The sequence below is a fragment of the Gambusia affinis genome, linkage group LG17, assembly GCF_019740435.1.
Source record: "Gambusia affinis linkage group LG17, SWU_Gaff_1.0, whole genome shotgun sequence".
NCBI classification, from domain to species: domain Eukaryota; kingdom Metazoa; phylum Chordata; class Actinopteri; order Cyprinodontiformes; family Poeciliidae; genus Gambusia; species Gambusia affinis.
Genome location: NC_057884.1, coordinates 285764 through 300057, shown reverse-complemented (window position 1 = coordinate 300057; position 14294 = coordinate 285764). Strand labels below are relative to the sequence as shown.

The 14294-nt window shown below is 35.3% G+C and overlaps 1 protein-coding gene across 3 annotated transcripts in view; it reads left to right on the top strand.

Moving 5' to 3' along the window:
- The first annotated feature begins 4201 nt into the window (after positions 1–4201).
- Positions 4202–14294, top strand: part of syk (spleen tyrosine kinase) — a 46711-nt gene continuing 36618 nt past the window's right edge. The window contains exon 1 of one of the 3 annotated variants that reach the window (XM_044144102.1): positions 4202–4757. The gene's annotated coding sequence lies outside the window, so the exon portion shown is untranslated. Of the gene's footprint in view, positions 4758–12470; positions 12638–14294 lie in introns of those variants that run through there. The other 2 variants (XM_044144103.1, XM_044144101.1) reach the window with 2 other exon arrangements.

Genomic DNA, 14294 nt, shown 5'->3' with positions numbered 1-14294 from the left:
ATAGATTTTTCCGAGTTGGGAAGGTAATGAGTTCTAGAGATACTTGATAACCCTGAGGAGAAATTTCATTTCAGCCAATTGCATCTGTAATCTTTCGGTCAGGTCCCAAAGTTCATGACCATGAATGAGGGTAGGGAAGAAGAATGACCAGTAAATCTAGAGATTTGCCTTTTGACTCAGCACTCTCTTCACCAATACAGACCTGTACAGTGCTTGCTTCACTCTAGATGCCACACCAATGCACCTGCATCACCCAAGAACCTGCTGAGGGTGTAGAGCTGATCCAGTGTTCCACAAGGACTAAAACACAAACACACTGCTCTTCCTGAATCTGAGGTTTGACTATCCAACAGACCCTCCTCTTCAGAATCTCTGAACAGATATTCATAGGCGGTTAAGAGTGTGATCTCTCTGCAGACCTTCTTTCTGAATAGCGAGACCATCCCTATTCAGTTCCCCTGGATTGGTCCATAGGAGATCCTTTTTGGTGGCCTTACATTAGTATAAGGCCAAACCAAAGGCATAAAATTTATGGTAACATTTTTTTTTAAATACCTACTGCTGCCGATTGTAACATTATGTTGTCATAGAAACTGAACTGAATTATCATAATTTATTTAATAATTTCAGTTATGAAATTACAGTTCATTTCATACCTGTAATTTCTACAGTTATGAAATGAATAAAACATACATTTTTTGTGAAAATCGTAGAAACTGTAAAATTCATAGAAAAATCTTATAATATTGCAAGCACGTAATTAATAAAATTAATGTGATTAATTAGCCAAAATAATATATTCTTCTGAGCTACAATGTACAACCATAAACCAGACTGCAAAAATAATTTTTACAGAGAATAGAATTTTGGTACAATATTTTGGCTTCTTTTATTTTTGAATAATCAATTTAATTCATAATACCTTCGTATAACAAATTGAAATCTCAAAGCAAGATGTTGTTGCTTGTTTATAACGCTGCAATTCTGTAGTTGAGCAGTGGCTCTGGGGTTTCTGTACTCACCACTTGGCCTGTCATGATAACAAATTTTGCTGGACGATAAATTCTTCCAGAAGTTATTGCGACAAACGCTAAAATTGCTGTAAGTAATATAATGATAATGGCAAATAAAAATTCGAGAACCCATTCTCAAAGATCAGTAAACTTTAAATTCTAATGAACATTTAACACAGGAACTGAAAGACATGCTAAATATCCACAATAAATAAAACAAAAAAATAAAATGAGTTTTGAAGTCCTTCTAACAAAATGTCCTTCAAAAAAGTGCCAGTTGAAATCAAAGCACCAAACACAAGACTTTTATCATCCAGTTCTTGGTAGAAAGAGAGAGAAAAGAGAAATAAAGAGTAAATCTTGCCAATGGAATTTATTGAGCTTGTTTTAATTTATCGTGCAATTAATTGCTTTATTGATTATTGTGGCAGGGCTACTCACCACATCTGTCCAAGTGCACAGATGCTGCCACTGAGTGAGGCACAGCCTTTGCAATTAAGGTTGTGTTATTCCTGTGGCTCAGGAGGAGAAGGACAACACATTTCTGTATGCCAGGTAAGCACCTTTCAGAGTTTTAACTGAAGTTAACTAACTTTAAGCAACTGATAAAGAAATGTTCCCTGTAATTTCTGTGTCACAGTGTCTATTTAGATGCATTGCAGCTGGTAGAAAACAAGAATCTTTGCTATATGGAGCATTTAATGCTAATTTTTCCCAGATGCAAAACTTCAATTAATATTTCTGTAGGAACAACTGCAAAGCAAGTATCGTTCAAATAATTGGCATATGGTTAGAGTTAGAGAGAAGCAGCTTTTTCAAGTTTGGTTTACTCATTCAGCTGAATTACTTTGACCATTTACTTTGTGAAATGGTCATGCATTCAAGTTAAAACATTGAAGAACACTTTAGCTTTTGTTTTAGTTTAAAATCTTGGTATCAGTGTTAATATTTAACATTTTCCTTTAACTTTTTAACTATCACCCCAAAATATTTATATGTAAGTCACTGGGTCCAAGAGGACACCAGTGTCCTTCTGACAGTTAAAGAGTTTTAACATAAGGAAACGTCAATGGTTTACAGTTTTTCTCAGTTTCGGGGTTGCATTTCTCAAAACAGAATTTAAATTCTCAAAACGCTGTGTTTAATTGTCAAATCATGGTGTCTTTTTTAAAAAAAAAACAGCTTGTCATTCCTGCAAGCAAATCGCAAATACTTTTGTACATCATGCAAGTGATTATGTACGTCTCTTTTTCCTCCCAGCCTTTCCAACACTCCACCTTCTGCTCGTCATCACAACAATGCTTCTCCTTGCTGTCCATTAATAGCGCTTAGAGCTCAGTAGTCACTTAACATATATTTAGCCCAATCATCTGGCAAAGCATTGCAAATGTAAACCATAATATTAAAGTATGCATTGCATAAAATATGCAGATACGACCAAAAAGAGTAAATATATCTCTGACTTATAATGGATGGTAAATGAACACATTTCAATCCAAGCCAGTTAAACCCAATATGTAGAGTGCAGCCATGTTGTCACCAACAGAGTAGTAACATTTTACATAGAAAACCTGTTTTATAAAACTTCTCAGTACCTTTTGTCATTTAGGTAATGAATACAATGTAAATTCTTCAAATAACATTTTCTCTATTTTAATTTTTTTAAAAGGTATCACTCTTAAGACTCTGTACTTTGGGCTTCAACTTCCCATCCTCCACCCCATCGAGACTTTCTGAATAAAGTTTAATGTACTGGACAAACATTTTGGGTGATTTAGAAACAAGGTGGGCTGCACAGTGGAACAGTGGGTAGCACTGTTGGCTTGCAGCAAAAAGGTCCTGGGTTCAATTCCCAGCCTGGGGTCTTTCTGCATGGAGTTTGCATGTTTGGAGTTTGCATGTTTGGCTTGCAAACTCCAAGCCAAACATGCATGGAGTTTGCACAGGAATGCACAGGGAGAACCCACCATGCACATTCTCCCTGTGCATGGTGGGTTCTCACCAGGTACTCTGGCTTCCTGCCAGTTTGGTTAATTGGTCTGTATAAATTCTCCTTGCTAGAACAGTCTTGTTCCTCTTAGTCTCATCAATACAAATTACATTTCTGGATTACTCCTAGCTCAGAAATGAATTGTTTCAACTACAACAAGCCAAAATACAACACATTTTCAGCAAAGTCACATTGTCATAACTAAAGAAACTAATTGGAAATCAAATTTTAAGCAGGGTAAACTGTACAGTGATCTTTGGTTGGGCTAGAAAATTATACAAAATTATAAGATAAGATGAGATGAGATGAGATGAGATGAGATGAGATGAGATGAGATGAGATGAGATGAGATGAGATGAGATGAGATAAGGATGCCCTATGGGGGAACATTTTTGTTTGTCCCAGAATAGTACCCAATAAAAATTAAAATAATAAAGTAAAAATAATAATAACATATGACAATAAATGACTATTAGCAGTGCTACTCTTAAATTATTAACTATTTATGCTAGTCTTTAAGATTGTCATAAATAATGATGTTTTGATGACGTTACGTGGACAATTTTGTAGACAGAGTCTTTGAAAGTCTGCAGTACTTTCTTTCACACGTTAAAAGTGTTATGTTTTGGAAACATGAACAAGGTTAATAAGGGATATTGTTAAATTTGCTGAAAACTTACATCCCACGTTTTGATAAAGGTGGAGGAGTCTTTGTCCAAATAGGGAGAAATGGTGTGAAGAACAACATGTCATTCATGAATATCAGTGTTCCTGAATCATAAGAACATTTTCTTCCATTCATTGGTTTATTTTGTAAAATCAAAAAATAGGTAAATCTTAATAAATCTCAAAGCAAGAATAAGAAAAAACACTTACCTAGAGTTCATGGGTTCTGAAGAGCCGAGACAGAACATCATTCACTTTTCTAGTGCAAGCAGCTTTCTTCCTAAATAAGCTCTGGAGCTGGGAGGCATGTTGGTCCAATACAGCATCCAAGTGGTTCTTCAGGTAGAGGTTTATAATCCTGTGAAAACAACTGCAACTTAATAAAATAAATGAAACCTTAATAAAAAATGCTAAAAATAAAATAAACAGCAACATACCACTGTAAATGCACAGGGAACAAGGAAGCCGCCACCTCGGTAGAAATGTTAACTTCAGTGTGCAAAACAGAAAGTAACTGTCCAGTTACACAAGTTTCTCTGTTTTTTCCGGTGCAACATTTCACTGTTAGTGCGCGGCAGGAGGGGAGGGGAGGGGTTCATTCATCAAATCGCAGGGGTGCGCTGGTGTTATGCCGAGAGACGTATGCCTCTTCGGTCACGTTTCAGTCCGTATTAGCATTACTATTAGAGTTTAGAGCGATCCGCGTTCCCGCGACAGGGTTTACAATTCTCGGCATAACACCGAAAACGCTATCATTTCCCCAGTTTCACTCTATCGTGGCAAAAAAAAAAAATGCTCCCAGCATTGCAGTTACCTTCCTGCTCCATAAAGCGGTTCTGGGTGTCTATGAGGAATATACTACTCTAATCTCCTCTTGTTAGTTCTCCACCTACTGGTCCACTTCCATTCGGAATTCAGCACCTACCAAATATATGTTGAAAGCACACTTTGTACTAGACCAATGCTTAAGTTGAGCTGAACCAAATGATGCGGTGTCCAGGCAGTACTCCGACTCGGACTGCAGGATTTTTGCAGCTTATGTTGCAACCGAACACTGCGTGCCTCGACCAGGATAATCGTCTTTGCAGGTTCGTGCGCCGTTTAAATGACATTTTAAAATGATGTAGAATTGTCTACAGCACAAACCAGGATCATTCTTTTTTTTTTTTTTTTTTTTTTTTTTACAGAAAAATAACAGCTGTGGACCGCAGACCTATAGGCGCTGTAGTTCTCATTCACTGCAGTTTATTTAGACATTGTTCTGAAAATCGGGTATGACTTACGCAGTCAGGCAGATGATTCCTGGCCTTTTGACTATGATCAAATGCCGTGTCTGTTTTTATTAGCAGTTCTGAATGCATCCCACAGTTCCATGTGGGTGGCGTGTGAGGAAATGGCTGGGTATTAAAGGAGGTGATGCTTGAGCAGCAGGACGCCCCTCTGTAGAGCAGCAGGGACGTCTATTTAATACATTTCTACATAAAACACTGGTATTCTTCCTTTGTGAAAAATAAATATTCAAAGTCAATTAAATCTTAGCATATACTGTAAATAAAGTTACTGTAGAATTTACAGTAACTTACCGGCAGCAGGGTTGCCAGCCAGTTACTGTAATTCTTATGGTAAAGAAACGTCAGTAGCTCTATAGTAGCCTTACTGTAATTCTGTGATAGTTTCACTGTAATTTCTTTTTACAATTTTACTGTAATTTTATTGCAGTTTTACTTGAATTGTTATTACAATCTTACTGTAATTTGATTAGTTTAACAGTAATTTCTTTAAAATAACACAGTAATTATATAACATGGTTACTGTGACTTTGTTACATTTTTATCATAATAAAATTATAGTTGTCCTGTAGTAGAATTACAAAATGTTGTCATTTTACTGTAGTTCATGAAACTGCATACTTTGCTTTTAATAGTTTCCACCTGAACTTACAACTTAATTTACCAAACTCTCAAAAAAATATATTTTTCTAATTAAAACAAAATATACATATATATTTTAAAATCACTTTATTTTATTGTCAATTTAAATCTGACAAACTAAAGCAAAACAAAATATAGTATTTTGCAACAGCAATATTTGCTTGTTACATAGAAGTTAAAGTATTGCAACCAAAGTGAAAAACACTCTGATCTAAAAACATAACTGATACATTTACAATCATGATATGACATTGAATGTAATGAATTAAATAATCTTTAGTAAAATAAAAGTACCCAAATGTCAAAGTTTCCAAGCAAACTGCATGTCAAAGTCATAAAAACAATGTTTTACCAGCTTTTCATGTAAAACTTGCAGTCAAAATTCTAAATGTCTGTTGTGCTCTTCCTTTGAAGGAAGGAAGGAATCCAGCAATCTCAAATATTGAAGTTACATATTTTCAAAACTTTTTTGGAACCCCGACAGTACATCTTAAATATTTGGCCAAGTTTAATACTTGGTGAAAAGCCAAATAAAACCAACATGAATGAGTTCTGAATTAGTCTCAGTCCTGAACTTCTCCAGAAATCATCAAAGGGTTGCTAGAAAATAAAGAAAGAAAAACATGTTTTAATACATGAGATATTAAACTGCATTTACGTCAGTTAAAGACAGACTGCATGAACAGGAAAGATTTAGTGGACAGACACTCTCTGACCTTCCTTCGTTGTAGCTATCCTCCTATCTGCCTATTAGAAATGGACAGAACAGATACAGAGAGACGGGCAGAGAAAATGACAAACAGGGAGAAAGATGGAGTAAGAGAACTGATTGTGTGTAATTTTACCATTTTAAAAGTTCCACTGGTTCATGAAGGAGGAGAATGGAGACAAACAGGTTCACTGCTGTCCTAGTGTTTTGCATAAATCGTCCTGTTGGTTGATGTCAAGGGCTGCACAGTGGCGCAGTTGGTAGAGCTGTTGCCTTGCAGCAAGAAGGTCCTGGGTTTGATTCCCGGCCCGGGGTCTTTCTGCATGGAGTTTGCATGTTCTCCCTGTGCATGGTGGGTCCTCTGGTTTCCCCCCACAGTCCAAAATTTTTCAGGTTTTCCCACTTGCAAAGCTTGAAGAAGACTGTAATTTTTATCATAGGTACTCTTCAACTGTGAGTGATGGAATCTAAAACAAAAATCCAGAAAAATACAATGTATGATTTTTAAATAATTAATTTCCATTTTATTGTGTGAAATAAGTATTTGATCATCTATCAACCAGTAAGAATTTTGGCTCTCACAGACATGTTAGTTCTTCTTTAAGAAGCCCTCCTGTTCTCCACTCATTACCTGTATTAACTGCACCTGTTTGAACTCGTTACCTGTATAAAAGACACCTGTCCACACACTCAATCAATCAGACTCCAGCATCTCCACAATGCCCAAGACCAGAGAGCTGTGTAAGGACATCAGGGATAAAATTGTAGACCTGCACAAGGCTGGGATGGGCTACAGGACAATAGATGATTGTTCACAAGATTGTTAAAATAAAAATAATTAACCCCTTTACCTCCAAAATTCTCACCTTCTTGAAATTTCCACTATTTATAGTCTTACACAGCAGAAACAGACTAAAGCCGTTGGAAGAGTAAAATTCTGGCCTGATGAGTAAAAATAGCCAATGAAAATAGAAAATTCTTTTGAAGAATTATAGCTTTTCAGGAGGCAAATCAAAACTCAAAGGATACTGTCTTCCCCAACAAGCACTGCACTCTGAATACACTAAAACAAATGTCTATTGTCAAATCAGTCGATGACAAAAGAAAACAGCCACTGACTGTCTACATATATCAGGATTGGCTACAAATAATTTTCTTCCATTCATCCATTTTCTGCACACCCTTGTCCATAGTGACGTCTGGGGGTGCTGGTGGCTATCTCCAGCGAACGTTCCAGGCGAGAGACGGGGTAATTTTAATAACTAAAAAAGATTAGTTAAATATGATTTAACTCTCCTGTTACTAAACATGAGTTTGACAAACACTTTATGACAATATTGCCTTTACAAATTTTTTTAAGTATGTCTATCTGAGAGACAAAGCTGCCACAGTTTCAACAGCAGAGGTCACTAGTGAGAAATGAATGAACCACAGAGTTATGAACCTTTGGGCAAAGCAATGGGCCGGGAAGCTTCATTGCTTCGAGGCTTAATTTGGCCATCACTATTAACTAAGCTCAGAGCTGGTAGCAACTGGAAACGACTGAACCAAAACGACAGACTCTACAGCAGACAATATGCCAGACGAGATGAGGACCCGACAAAGAACACGGAACACGGGTGACATTACGGTAAATACACAGAGGGTAATCAGGGAACGAGACACACCTGGGGAACAATCAAGGGGTAGATAGGATAACACGGAGACTCAACAGACACAGAAACCTCAAACACACAGAAAAACTCAAATCCTCACAGTGTGCTTTCTCATGCTATTTTCTTTGAATTTTCGATGAAGACGAAAAAAAAGAAGAAGAAAAAAAACCCATTACTCATCGTAAGGGCAGAAATTGGACCGAAAACGGGAGGGGCGAAGGCAGGTGTTCTGCTTATCTGTGCTGCCCTTAAATCCGTCCTACCTTGTAGTCATGAGCATGCGCACATCGATGCTACGTCACATACTGCTTACTCAGATTTCTTATCCATACATCCTACTTGCGGAAGTTTCATTTCATGTATTTTATTTCATCGCAGATTACGGTAAGCTTTATTTAATTTATTTTATACCTGGCTTTCATTAAGCTGCTGTAATACTTCATGGTTTACATGACAGGCAGCTTGTAAAAATATTTAGAAATGGCTTTAGTTTTGCCATCTGCAATGTCGTTACTGCAAACAAGTTATTATTTGCCGGTTAATCAGGACAAAATACGTTGTTTTGTGGATTTTTTTCTCCACATTCTTTAAAATATTTAATTTAATAACACTCTTTACTACTAAACTTTGCTAAATAGATGTTGGTAGCGAATCTATGTGAGACTGAAGCTGTAAAAGCAGTGTAATATTAGTGTATATTAATCATATCCTATCATTTCAGGAGTGACCTGCGCAATTCAGTGACACATTGTGGCTGCACTGCATTTCATCAAGTCTGTCATACAACAGATTAATGAGCAAAAAAGTTGCGGTGATCTGTATTTGTCTTTAATTTAATTCCAATAAAAACCTGATTCCCCTGTTTGATATTGTTTTATTCTTACAAACGCCTCTGTATTTAAAATATTTTTTAACAGGTAGGATATTCTAGTAAAAGGATTAGTGCATACATATATAGCTTTTCATTTTAACTTTTTTACTTTAGCTTGCCCATTTTAAATTTCTTCAGGAATTTTGTAGTTTAAGGTCTGCAATACTTCCATTGTACGACATAATTTCATTTGTTTTTATATGTTGCATTCATTTATATTTTTTTAGGATATTGGATTGTATGTGATAGGATAGGGATTGGCTAGCAACGTATCCCATGATGCATTGTGCCACCAGCAACAGCAATTAAACCACATTTATTAAACCACAATATATTAATTTTAATATTGTGAAGGTAAAAACCAGCGATCAGGCCCGAAACCTGGGAGTAGTGATGGACTCTGACCTTAACATTCAGAGCCACATAAAGACGGTTACAAAGTCAGCCTTCCATCACCTGAAGAACATTTCCAGGATTAAAGGACTAATGTCTCAGCCAGATCTAGAGAAACTCATCCATGCCTTTATCTTCAGTCACATTGATTATTGCAACAGCGTCTTCACAGGTCTGTCCAACAAATCAATCAAACAGCTGCAGCTGATCCAGAATGCTGCTGCTGGAGTTCTCACTAAAACCAGGAAGATAGAGCACATAACACCAGTTTTAAAGTCCCTCCACTGGCTAACTGTCGCTCAAAGAATAGACTTTAAAATACTGTTGTTAGTTTATAAATCACTGAATGGTTTAGCACCACAATACATTAAAGATTTGCTGCTGTTGTATCAACCTTCCAGAACTCTCAGGTCTTGTGGTTCTGGTTCTGCTCTGCATCCCCAGAATCAGAACCAAACGAAGAGAAGCAGCATTGAGCATCTATGCACCACAAATCTGGAACAAACTTCCTGAAAACTGCAAAATAGCTGAAACACTGACTTCCTTAAAATCTCGACTAAAAACGCATTTGTTTAGAGTTGTATGTAAAACGTAATCAATTTCAAATTTATTGATGGTACTTGACTTAATGTTTTGTTTTGATTGTTGATTCTATGTTGCATTGTGTTTTTGTGTTTGATTTGATGTAAAGCACCTTGAAATGCCTTGATGCTGAAATGTGCTATACAAATAAAATTTGATTGATTGATTGATTAAAAACCTAGACTCCAATGCTTCATTTATGCAATCAGCTCATCAAGGAAGAGGCTACTTTCAGCTAATTAAAGCATGTACTGACTAGTTTTTGGCATTTACGTTTTAATATATAAAACTGCATCATGAGTGAGTTCCATGCAAATGACTGTTTGTTTCACAAAAAACTGTGAACAAACTATCACTGCTTTCCATATTTTATGTTGAAGTTTGAGCAGAGAAACAAATAACAAGCAGGAGCCAGGAACTGTTTCAAACAAGTATTTTCTTTTTATTTAAGTAGTTTCTAGTTTTTAAAAAATGCTTCTTTTTTTCTTTAATTTTTTTTTCATACAATTGCTGAATTAAAATACAATAATCAGCAACAAATCAGGACATTGGTATTGACCAGTAGAAGTCTGATCAGTGAAACCAATAAAGGAAATTATAAAGTTAATACAGAATCGAATGCATCAAAAGTGGATCTAAGCACAGAAACCGATATTATATTTAAATCAGTTTCTTACAGGATCTAATCTCTTCTAGTCACAAAGAATAGAATCAAGTCATTGTTGTAAAACGTTAAAGCAGTGCAATTATTTTTTGAAAGCTTAGTATATACCCCTTGACTGAAAATAGTCTTCTTTTAACTCCTTGAATTTTGTAAAATGTATGGAAATACCTGTAGTTGTATGTTTCTCAATGTTGGACATGCTGTTTTTGTCCACAAGGTGGAGCTAAATTTAATTAAATTGTCTGAGTAAATGTAATTTGTCTTCAGAATTTAAAGTGTGTAGCTTTTTAAAATGGTAGTTTTAGAATTGTATTAATATGTGACAAGAAAAATAACGTTACTACATTCTCAGCCTTATAAAACTGATCAGGAGTTATTTATCAGGATGATCGTTCATTTAATTACCCATTTCTATTATTAGCTGTACAGCTGGAGATTTTACACAGGCAAATATGATAGTGCACATGCCAGTGTTGTTTATAATTTGGACATATTTAGACTTACTTTGAACCACTGAGGAAGTGAAATGTGTTCACTTCCCCCATGGGGAAGTTCAAGACAGCAACTTAGATAAAGTTGCTCTAAGGCAGTGTTTCTCAATTCCGGTCCTCACGCCCCCCTGTCCTGCATGTTTTAGGTGTTTCCCTTCTGCCACACACCTGGATTAAATATGTGGGTGATTAACAGGCTTCTGCAGCACTTGATGGTCATGCAATCATTTGAATCAGTTGCTCTGGAATAGAGGCTGATCTAAAACATGTAGAGCAGGGGGGCCTGACGACTGGAATTGAGAAGCACTGCTCTAAGGCAACACGACAAAGACCACAACAGGCATGCTTCACTTCACGTAGCACAAATTTTCCGTTTCTCAGTTCACTGACTCCAAGTGAACCCAAACTACTCCCTCCAGAAGAGGAACATAAAGTTTACCTACTGTAATCTCTTTAGCTTGAAATGTCAAACCATTGCACAACCTCTCTCATGGTGTGTTGAATATAGCTCTGTTCCTCACCTTACACCTTCAAACAACAGATACATTACAACTTTGAATCAGTTTTTAAATTTGCAAAGTTTCTGTAAGTTTTTAAGTGCATTAACTATATTGAACATGTTCTTGTTGCTAAATTAGTTTCTAAAAAAAAACCCCAAAAACATGGTTGCTTCCTGGAGTGAAAATCCTTCATTCCAAATGAATAAAAAGCTTTTATTGTGCATAACAAAATTCATGAAAAGAAAACCTCAAAGAAAAAAAAAGATTTTAAAATATGTAGCATTTACTTGAATCTCATAGTTTATTCATATCTACAGATTTTAGAGTGCACCTTGTTGGTTAGTAAATAATGACAGATTGCAGTATTGTATTTTTGTACTAACGAATTTAAATAATTTTAGAACCTGGGATAGTCTAATTAATTTAAATTTTAAAACTCTTGGATAGAATATGACTAGATCTGGACTAGAATAGAACAGGATATACATACTCAACAGTGGACATAAAAAATCTATATTGGAAAAGCTTTAAGCTCTTTAAAGTAAAATATAGACAATAAGTAAAGAACTAATACTTATTTTGTATTCATGCTTTCTTCTAGAATGTCACTTATTTTACTTTATCTTGATTTTGAATCTTTTGTTTTTTAATAATTTTATTGTTTTCTGTTTATGTTCTGTATCTTGTTCTTGCATGTTGCATATGACAACAAGATTAGGACAGTTTAGTGCAACCGCAGTCATTCAAAAGAAATAAATTCACTTTAGTAAGAATTGTATTTATGTACTTTGACTATCAATTCAACAATGTCTGTATTTTAGATGTTAATGTATTTTCTGGTACTGAGACAGCAAAGCATTTAAAAAAACAGTTAGCTCTGTGAGAGAGATGTTCTTTATTTCCTGTTGTATAGCTGACATGTTGGTCAGTGGGCAGATTTTTGAAAAAGGAAGTAGAAAATAAAGTTGTTAAGGAAGTTGTTGAAATGAGGAAGCCTAAGAAGTTATACGTAGCACTTAGACAGAAGGTAGTTTACTCCTGTTGGACAACACTGCCAGGATCATCTGGAACTTGCTCACATTTTTGGAGGGTTTATTTCTCTGTAAGCCACTGAAGGATCGATAGAACTGAACTGGGGGAAGACCTGTTTCTGGAACACGTTCTGGTTTTCAGTAAGTGCGTTGAAGCAATTTTATTTGCCAAAATGTGTATGACTTTACTGATACTGATTCAAAATGTTCTCAAAACTTATTTCTTTATGAAGCAAAGAAAAACAGCACAAAAACCAATTTATTTGCTCTAAGTGTTGTTGTTTTTGTTATCTAAATAAAAGATACAGTTGAAAATATTTCTGAAAATACGTTAAGATTTCTGACAAGTACATATATACATACATATGTATATACATATATATATAAATATATGTATAGGTTTATATATGTATATATATATAATGTATATTATATAATTTCTTCCCTTCAGCCGTCAGACTCCTGAACTCAAGCTGCAAATACAGCATCATCCCATCAATTATTTACACACAGACACATAACACTTAAATTACGTTATTATTTATTTCTTTATTTCCTGTAGTAAATTCCTTCATCTGGGACCTGAGTCCAAATTTTGCACTACAAACTAGCCAGGTGGCATGACAATAAAAAATGCTTGAATCATTGATGCAGTGTCTGCTGAATGCTGAGACACTGAGATCTCAGGTATTTTTGTATCTTATTTCTATTTATTCTGGCGCTTAGGAAATGTGATGTGGTGGTTAAAGTCTTCTTAGCTCTGCTGGGGGAATGATATTGAGCAGATAAAAAACACAAGTGTATGTTTATTGAGATTAAATTAGTTTCAATATAAAATAGATTTTTGAGCTAAGCATGAGTGAGTTTCAAAATGATCAAATTCAAAATGTTCATGTTCAGAGGAAAATTCTCATGTTAATTTGGATGTTTGCATTGATAAATCCAACACTTGTAAAAGTTTTGATTTACATGCTGAAACAGAAACCCTTGATGCTATGTTAAAAGTTTAGACTGAACATAAATGTGAAATTTTTTTTTTTTTTTTGGGAAACTTCACTAAGCTTTTTGCTGTTAAATAACGTCACATAGTCAAAGCTTCTTATAGATTTTTGGAATGTGTTGTTAGGTTTATTGGTTGCTGGAAACAGAAATGATTACATTCAGGAAGTCAAACTTGTCCACAAGATGTATTTCATACCTTAACATAGCTCATAGCGTAGCTAGGTTTTTACATAGGTTTCGTCTGTCTCAAAGAAAGGGGGAACTTTGTTTTGCTCGGGTAATTTAAAAATTCGCTCCCTGTCTATTCAATTAAGTTTTTACGGTTATTTTGCTACAATGGTAATGATCGAAATTCTCCTTTTAATTCATATAGTGTTTTAATTGCTTGTAAGAACCGTATGCATGATTTTAAAAAAGCATTAAATATAAAAATAATTTTGAACTATTTTACTCCTGGCACTGAAATTTGCTGATTGTGAAACTCAGATTTTCTGGTTCTTGTACTCTGCTAACTGTGACAATGTGGCTCTCAGCATTCTACTGTTTTAGCATTGCTAACAGTTTAAAAGTTTCAGTTGTTACAATGATTTTAGTTGTAGCCAACAAGTACCTCCGTTTGTACATTTGCATTTGTCATGGTTTATGGAAAGTGTTTTGAAAATTCAAGCTATATTTTTTAACTGGTGCATTGAAGGGAACTATGCTTTTATTCTAGAAGGACCTTTAACTTCTTGCTGTTCAGTCATTTAAAAACAAGTATAATTTAATTGTGTCTGCTCTTTCAGCTTGCTGGAAT